Here is an 8,748-nt window from a genome sequence, read left to right on the forward strand (position 1 = left end):
GGGTGAGATGGCGCAGGCAGAGAGACAGATTGCGTAGGCAGAGGGAGAGATGCTGCAGGCAGAGGGGAAATGGTGCAGACAGAGGGGAGAGATCGTACAGGCAGAGGGGATATGGCGCAAGCAGAGGGAAAGATGGTGCCGACAGAGGGTGAGATGGCGCATGCAGAGAGACAGATGGTGCTGCCAGAGAGTGAGATGGCGCAAGCAGAGGGTGAGATGGCACAGGCAGAGAGAAACATGGCGCAAGCAGAGGGTGAGATCGCGCAGGCAAAGAGAGACATGGCACAGGCAGAGGGTGAGATGGCACAGGCAAAGGGAGAGATGGCTGAGGCAGAGGGTGAGATGGTGCAGGCAGGGGGAGAGATGGCGCAGGCAGAGGGTGACATGGTGCAGGCAGAGAGTAAGATGGTGCAAGCAAAGGGTGAGATGGCGCAGGCAAAGAGAAACATGGCACAAGCAGAGGGTAAGATCGCGCAGGCAGAGAGACATGGCACAGGCAGAGGGTGAGATGGCACAGGCAAAGGGAGAGATGGCGGAGGCAGAGGGTGAGATGGCACCATATAAATTACCACCACATTACAATGCAGAAACCGGACTCATTTCCAAAATACATTTCCAATATGCACCATTTGTTTATTGCCAGCATTACATACACACATGAGACACAATACACAGTGAAAGGGGGAGTCTTGTTAGTTTAAACAACCAGTAAGCTATCAGACTCTCAACATCATGTGGTATGCTGTTGACACTCTGCTTATCCTTTATCTTAGAAAGGAGCTGTATACCATTAAAAATACATGATAATAATTGAGATGGCGCAGGCTGAGGAACATATGGCGCAGGCAGAGGGTGAGATGGCGCAGGCAGAGAGAGACATGGCACAGGCAGAGGGAGAGATGGCGCAGGCAGAGAGAAACATGGCTCAAGCAGAGGGTAAGATGGAGTAGGCAGAGAGAGACATGGCACAGGCAGAGGGTGAGATGGCATAGGCAAAGGGAGAGATGGCATAGGCAAAGGGAGAGATGGCGGAGGCAGAGGGTGAGATGGCGCCATATAAATGACCACTACATTACAATGCAGAAACCGGACTCATTTCCAAAATACATTTCCAATATGCACCATTCGTTTTTTGCCAGCATTACATCCAAACATGAGACACAATACACAGTGAAAGGGGGAGTCTTGCTAGTAGTGTTGTATAAAAAAAAGGGTGAGGGAGAGAGAAAGAGGAAGTAAACAGAGTTACAAAAGAGGAATAAAGGAAAGGGATAATGACAGTGAGAAAACAGTTATGAGACTAAGGAAAGGAGAATGAGAGAAAAGGAAGCATATTAAGAGAAAGGGAAAGGTCCAACTGAAAGAAAAAGATATATTGAAAAAGAGAGGAAAGAAAAAAAACTGTTGGAAAAAAAGGAAGACCGTGAGAGAGAAGAGACAGTGACAGAGGGGAAGTTAGTAACTTCCACATTAGAAGACATTTCATTATTAACTTAAACTGCTCAACATATATCCCCTTTCAAATTAATAACTCACCTTTAGAAATGCTTTGGAAGATTTAGAACAGTGTCAATAACGCACCAGATTTTCTTAAGCAGAATCTCTGAAATGTACCTCAGACACTGCAACCAAAAATGGCACTGATTGCCTCTCATTCTTCACACATATCCCTGTCCTTAAACAATCAAATTTGTTCCCACAGAAATTCAAAACTAAACTAACATTTTAATTGGTTCTACAGTTCAACACTTTCAAACTCACATAATATTCAACCATCCCCCCCTCTGCTCTTTCTACCTGTTACCATGGTAACACTCCACAGAACACCTAACTAAGCTCACAGGTAAAAAGTTCATCATACAATGTTGCAAATAAACTCAGCAAGGGTGTTTGACCTCTCATACACCAGCTTATCCTGTGCAATGGTCCTTTCAATGACCTTTTCTCAGCCATTAGCATTACTTCTTTCAAAAAACAGAATACACCCTAGCTTTGAATGTTCACGTTTCAGAAACCACCAATCATTTCTTTTTTTTCAAGTGCACTGAATCTCATCAACTCCTGCTTTTCAAACTACCATTTCATTTCCAGAGCCCATCTGAGTACAACCAGATCTCACTTCAAGATGCATAGAGTGTGGATTGTGGGACACAGTTATATTTTCTGGAGTGAAAGGTATGCAGCAAATAGATGCTTTCTCAACCTTAATTTACCAAATGTGGACATTATGTGGATTGGCCACAGAGGATTGAGATGTCACCAATTGATGCCATTGGTAAAATCCTTTTTGCATCTCCCACACCCTGACCTCATAATTGTGCACTGTGGTTGAAATGACCTAGTCACTTTGACTGGGGTAGGTCTGGAAATGCTATTAAAGGACACCTTTGAACAATTGATGTCACTTTTTACACAAACTGCCTTTGTATTTTCAAATATAACCCAAAGGCAGAAATGGAAATGGTCCAACCAATATTGTCTGCAAATTGAGAAAGCAAGGAAACGTGAATAAATCTGTTTCTTCTTTCCTCAGAGACTATGGCATGGGTTCTATATACCACAACAACTTGTGTTACAACATGCACGGCATTTATAGAGGAGACAGTGTACATTTCACAGATGAGGGGAACAGAATCTTCCTCTGTAACTTAACTCTGCATCGGTACTTACTTGTAGGTACCAAAAAAACACACAATGAACACAACAGCTCTTTTTAGAGCCAACTAACATCTAAACACTCAAATTAGATTTTTAACTATTTTTTTTATTCATTTTTAAGGAGGTCCTGTGCGCGGACCCCTCGAAGGTTTTTTTTTTATTATAAAAAACATTTTTTTTACCCTTTGGGGTCCTTCAGGGACCCCGTGAGAAGGCCTAGGGGGTCAGGGAGTCTCTACCCTGCCCCCTTTTCAAGTTCTCAACTTTCATTTCTCACTCTCCTATGAAACTACACAAAATGGCGGATATAGGGTGCGCGCACCGAGCATTCACTGTGCACTCACCGTGCGCGCACCTACAAAAAAATTTTTTTTTTAACATTTTTTTTTTTACCCTTTGGAGTCCTTCAGAGACCCCCTGAGAAGGCCTAGGGGGTCAGGGACACTACTACCTCATAAATTACAATTAAAAATAGAAACATTTCTCAAATACATTTTTAATTTCTAAATATACATTTATTCTTCTGAATTTTCATAATGTAAAAGCACTTCCAACATCAAATCATCTGGAATTTCTTCTTCGTAAGTCTGCAAACATGATTCTTGGAACTCCATCATCTCCAAACATTCCAGAAATTCACTGTCCAAAGACTGATCAAAAAAATCACTTTTGCCATCTCCTCCACTAAGTTCTTCTTCATTAGTGCTGTCATAAAACGGAACATTCAAATCTTCTAATAAAGTAGCTGAAACTTCAAACATGATTTCTACTGTCTCCTCATTGCAATCCATATTTTTAACAAATTTGTTGCTGTAACTTGCAAAAAAAACACTTTAATTTATCGTTTTTAGTAATAGATAATATAAAACTAGCGTTAACAACTATTCTGTCACAATATTCCCTAAAACACACTAACTCACATTATAATTATTTCAGGGTTTACGGCAGTGCAGTGGTATTTTTCTTATTAACTTAAAGTGTACAACATAGTTCCCCTTACAAATTAACAACTCACCTTTTAAAATACTGTTGAAGATTTACTACAGTGTCAATCACACACCAGATATTGTAAGCCAAATTCTCTCAAATGTACCTCAGAAACTGCAATCACAAAATGGCCATGATTACCTCTCATTTTTTCCGCAAGTGTCTTTGACTTCTCAATATACCAGCTTATCCTGTGCAATATTCTTTTCAATGACTTTTCCTAAACCAATATTACTATTCCTTTTAAAAAACTGTAGTATGCACCCTAGTTTTCAATGTTCAATTATCAGAAACCACCAATCATTTCTTATTTTCTCAAGTGCACTGAATCTCATCCACAATTTTTTCTACACTCGAATTTTTTAAAACACAACTGTTCTTTTTAGAGGCAACCAACATCTAAACACTCAAACTTGTTATTTAACTGTATTTTTTTTGTGTCTTTTTTGGCCGCCGTGCGCGCACAAAATTTGGTGTAATTCCGTTCAGCGGTTCGGGCTGTAGCCGTGTCTAATCGTCCTATGGAAAATTGCATGGGGAAAACACGTTTTGGGACCCCCCTTTTTTCTCGGCCCCAGCTTGACGAATCCCCCCCCCCCCCCCCCCCGAAACTTTCAGAGAAGGAGCGGAGCGTAACGGGCCATCTTCTTTGAGAAAATCGCGTACATTCATTAACCGGCACCAAAATTATTCCCAATAGAATGTTGCAGATTTCCTATGGAAACTAGGTCCTAACTATAACTACCTACTGGCGACCGCAAGTAGGTAATGTGTGTGTGTATATATATATATATATATATATATATATATATATATATATATATATATATATATATATATTTGTTTTGAGACTTCATATCATGGCTTCCAAGTTATTTTGATATTGGACAAGAGAAACATTGATATTGACGCCATTGAACTATACGTACTTCAAGAAAGGAGAGAAGGAACAAAGAGAACAAACTCTACAATACAATTGTTAGATTCTTGAGGCACTCCCTTTTGTTAGTTTTTTTCTAAATTGGAAAACAAAGAAGTGGGTGAGTGTTTCAACAATCCAGCCCTCCTGTCTTAGGTTGTGCCAACCATGGAAATGTAGAGAGTGACTTGCAGGAGTGCACAGCAGCTTCATGAAGGATTACCCTCAATGTTGACTTGTTCCTGTTTTCCATGCACCTTCGACTCAGGTATCTGACGCTTGGATTCTGCCTGCTTTCATCCAGTCTTTCACGATTTTGGGGTTTTTCGGTTTAAGATTTTGTTGTGGTTATTCCACTTCCCAAATCTCCTAGCTTTAAGCCTGGTCAAGAATGCACGGAGCCGACTTTTGAGTCCGAACCCCTGGTATTTGCATATGTTGCATTTGTGCCCAGATCCCCCACCTCCTGTAACAAAAGGGGGCAAACCATTGCTGTTCCGGACTTACCCTTCCCACAAAGCACATGCTTTGCACTATTTGAGATGTTATAAAAACGCTTTTTCTCCGTTCATCAGACACACTAGCTCGTCATCTGACCATATTCAGCTTTTGCGAAGCTGCAGCCACAGCGGGTAAGTTTCCTTTCTGCAGACACTTTATCTGAGCTAATAATTGTTTTATGAGGTTGTTATGCATATATCTGATTTTTCACGTCGGAAACCTGTGGCATGAACCCTATGAATGGTAGCACCATCTGCTGTTGCATCAGTTCTGTCATTTCCACTTTAGTGGTATTTGGTTCGTTATTCGGCCAGCACTAGCTATGCAAAGGCAGGAATCTTTGCACACTGGCAAGGACAGTGCATACAGCAGAGCATAGGCATCTAGATCATGACGGGGTTTTTTTTTGCCTCCGTTTCCCCATCTCGCTCACAGGCCTGGTACTGCAGACAGAAAACAAGGCTGTAATCTTCTGATGATCCACCTTCTCCTAAGAAGGTGCACAGACCACACTACTTTGCACACTTTGGTGTACTTTTCACTTTAGATGCTTAGAGACTGGCACATGGTTCAAAGAGAAATTACGCGTCCTCAGCTAATCATAGGACCTACAAAATAATAGATAACAGGTTGGTGGACAAAAAGATAATGGTAAGTAAAGAGTGGGAAGAGAGTGGAAATGGGTGATCTCATACAGCCCGACTATGCCCATGTCACGTCAGAATGGGAGGGGAAGTATAGGAAATGACAATATTTTTGAAAGAATTTCCTTGCCATAGATGCAGAGGATAGTAGCTCATTGTTGATAAAATGGGATGCAGTTAAAGGATTACTCTGGAGCGCATTGACAACACGGGATGCACTTAATGTAAGGGAATGGAAATTATAAACCGAAAATCCTAGGGCAATTCAGGAGAGAAGGGCAACTTAATGTACAAACCATGGCAGGTAGAATGAGAGGGATTAATAAATTGCTGGGATAAGTCCTACAAACCAACTCCACTTTTAAACCTGGATGTAAACATTTTTACCAAGGTCCTTGCGTATAGACTATATAAATATCTTCCCGGTCTTATTGATCCAGATTAATTTGGAGTTTTTCAGATGCAAGCGGATACAACAGTATTAGCAGGGTCGACCACTTAGTAGAAAAAGTTAGCACGCAAAAGTTCCCAGTGACACTTGTTACTTTAGATGAAGCAACATAGTTTGCTTGCGTCACTTGGAGCTTTTTAAGGAAACGTCTGAGTAATCTGAGGTTTGGCAAGCGGCTGGATATTTGCTAATTATAAGAAGCCCTGGGTGAGAATTATAATTAAGGGTGATATATCGGATACTTTCAGACTGCAGATGAACAGTGCTTTAAATGGGCCGGAACTGTCGGTACAAAGTACCGGCACTTTTTTATTTTAAGAGGGAGAGTACCGGCACTTCTCCAGAGAAATGCAATACTTTTAACTGGAGAGTACCGCCGCTTCTCAAAAACAAGCAGGTACTCTGGTACACAGTACCTGCACTTCAAATTTTCCATTTAAAGCACTGCAGATGGGGACTAGGCATGGACCACATGCAGCAATGCTGAGGAACAATCCAGAGGTTCACGGGATCAATTTCAGAGGTGAGCCTCTTGAACTCTGACTTTTTGCAGATGATGTACAGGTGACTCTGACTAAACTGGAAATATTCCTGGCCACCATTTGGAGTTTTTGATCGGGTGGCAGGTTTCAAAATCAAAGACAAATCTGAAATATTGAGTCTGACCCTGACACAGGAAGAGGTTACCAAGCTGCAAACTGACTTTCCCCTTAGATGGGCTACAGATTAGATACTATACTTGGTAATAAATATTACTGCTTCCCTGTCAAAGATGGTACATGCGAATTGGTTGAGGCTATATAATGCTGGACCAAACTAAATAGAGCGCCCGTCTGCTTTCTTGGCTTGGATGCCTAGTCCTGCTTGAAATGTATATATCACCAAGTCCCCTTTATTTATTTTTTAAGCTATAATCTCCCAGCAGAAATAGACGGAAGCTTTTGTATGAAATGCTAAAAGGACCAGTGTCTCTAGGCATATATTTTTGGTGCCTATATCAAGAGGGGGCTTGGCACTTCCCACGGTAGAAATAGACCACACACTCCTTCAAGTCTGGACTGTAAGGGAAACAGACCATGTATATGGCTCAGGCTGTTATGGGAATCATCCCAATGTGGATGTTCTATGGCTGCTTAAACATTCTATGCCCAGAAAGATGTAAGTTAGGACAATTATGAAAACCTTGGATGTAGCAGACCAAAAACTAGGACTTGCCACATAACTGTCCCCGTTTACACCATGTGCGCCAACATTGAAACGTCCACTCTGATCCCTCACCCATCACAATTGAACTACGGATGGCATCCACAGCCAATTGTACTCAGACTTGGAGACTTACAGATAACCTATTGAGAGAAGACAAAGTTATAGCATGTGTAAAACACAGCATCACGGACTTCATAAGCACTAACACTCCAGACATGACTGCCCCGATGCTGTGGGACACATTGAAAGTGACCCATGGGGAATGTACCTCTCAATCAGCACATTGCAACAGGGAGCGAAGAAATAAGAGAAGGTGGTAGAAATGGGGTTCTCTAGTTGGCCGAGTAAGGTACCTTTGTCCAAATAGGGACCCTTCTTCCTAGTCAGGATAAGGGCATTACACTCCTAAAATAACCCCTGCTCACCCCCTTGGTAGCTTGGCACGAGCAGTCAGGCTTATTCTAGAGGCAGTGTGTAAAGCATTTGACATAACCAATAGTAATACAGTGTAAGTGCTACAAAAGGACACCACACCAGTTTAGAAAAATAGCCAATATTTTTATATACTCAAGACAAGCCCAAAAACGATACAAAATCCACAATACAGTACTTAGAAATCTTCAGTTATCAAAGTAACCTTGATAAACAGTTCCTCTGGGGCTATCATGGAGTTGTGAACAAACTGATCCAAACAGTTCTGGCTGACCGTGCGTCGCAGGCCAGCTACGGTGTCGGGAAGACCCGCAAAACAGTACCTTTTAGAAATGCAGGGCGTTGGCGACCTCTCGTTGAGCTTCAAAAAGCACGGCATCAGCAGGTGTCTGTTCCGGAGGTCGGTGCAGGAGTCGTCGGGCCCTCGAAGTCACAATGCATTTGCAGATCGAACCCCTCACGGTTGAAGTCAGGAGCGCTGGCATTGGCAGGCATCGGGTGCTGCGGTGCCAAGTGCAGGGATGCAGCGTGCAATGCCCTCATTTTGCAGTGCAAGCATTGGCTTGGTGGTGGCGTCGGTGAGAAGTGGTGCTATGCTAGTCGCATTGCTGGCAGGTCACGGTGCAAGCAGCGGCGTCGTCGTTGCTGAAGCACTGTCGTTGTCTTACGAACAGGAGTCGATGGCGCCGCCATCGGTAGGCCAAGGCTGCGGTGTGGGTTGAGGGAGGTGCGTTGTGTAACTTACGAACAGTGCCCTCGAACCACGATACAAGCAGCGACATGGAGCGGCGTCGCAAGGCGATGCAGAGTGATGTGCCCCCAGGTCGCGGTGCGAGCAGTAGCTCGGTGGTGTAAGCAGGCGTTGTCGGTGAGACCAGGGTCAAGGTGTAGTGGTGCCCTCTGCAGTGCCTCAGGACACGGAGTCAGCAGCGTTGTCGTAGATGGCGTCT

Source organism: Lissotriton vulgaris, chromosome 5 (assembly GCF_964263255.1).
Source record: "Lissotriton vulgaris chromosome 5, aLisVul1.2, whole genome shotgun sequence".
Lineage (NCBI taxonomy): Eukaryota > Metazoa > Chordata > Amphibia > Caudata > Salamandridae > Lissotriton > Lissotriton vulgaris.